This window comes from Rhagoletis pomonella, unplaced genomic scaffold (assembly GCF_013731165.1).
Source record: "Rhagoletis pomonella isolate Grant_MI unplaced genomic scaffold, Rhpom_1.0 Rhpom_scaffold_00005, whole genome shotgun sequence".
Taxonomy (NCBI): Eukaryota; Metazoa; Arthropoda; class Insecta; order Diptera; family Tephritidae; genus Rhagoletis; species Rhagoletis pomonella.
Window position 1 is genome coordinate 38,143,056 of NW_023458559.1, and position 307 is coordinate 38,143,362.

The window sequence follows — 307 nt, forward strand, 5'->3', positions numbered from 1 at the left end:
TTTTTAAACTTTTTTGGAATTTTTTTGAATATGTAGTTGTATAGTATATTAAATTTTAGTATAATAAAGTGGAAGTTTTAAGAGATTGCAAAACAGCAGTTAATTTTCTTTTAAATTTTCTTTGAAAACGGTTTTAGGCATTTTCATCGATAAGGAAAAAGTGCAAGAAGCCGTGAGCATATAAACAATATTAAAAATTAACGCAATTTTGCAGTAGCTTAACACTTGCACTTTATTATACTCAAATTTAATGGGCTACAAAATTGCATACTCAAAAAAATTCTAAACAAAATTTTATTTTTTTTTT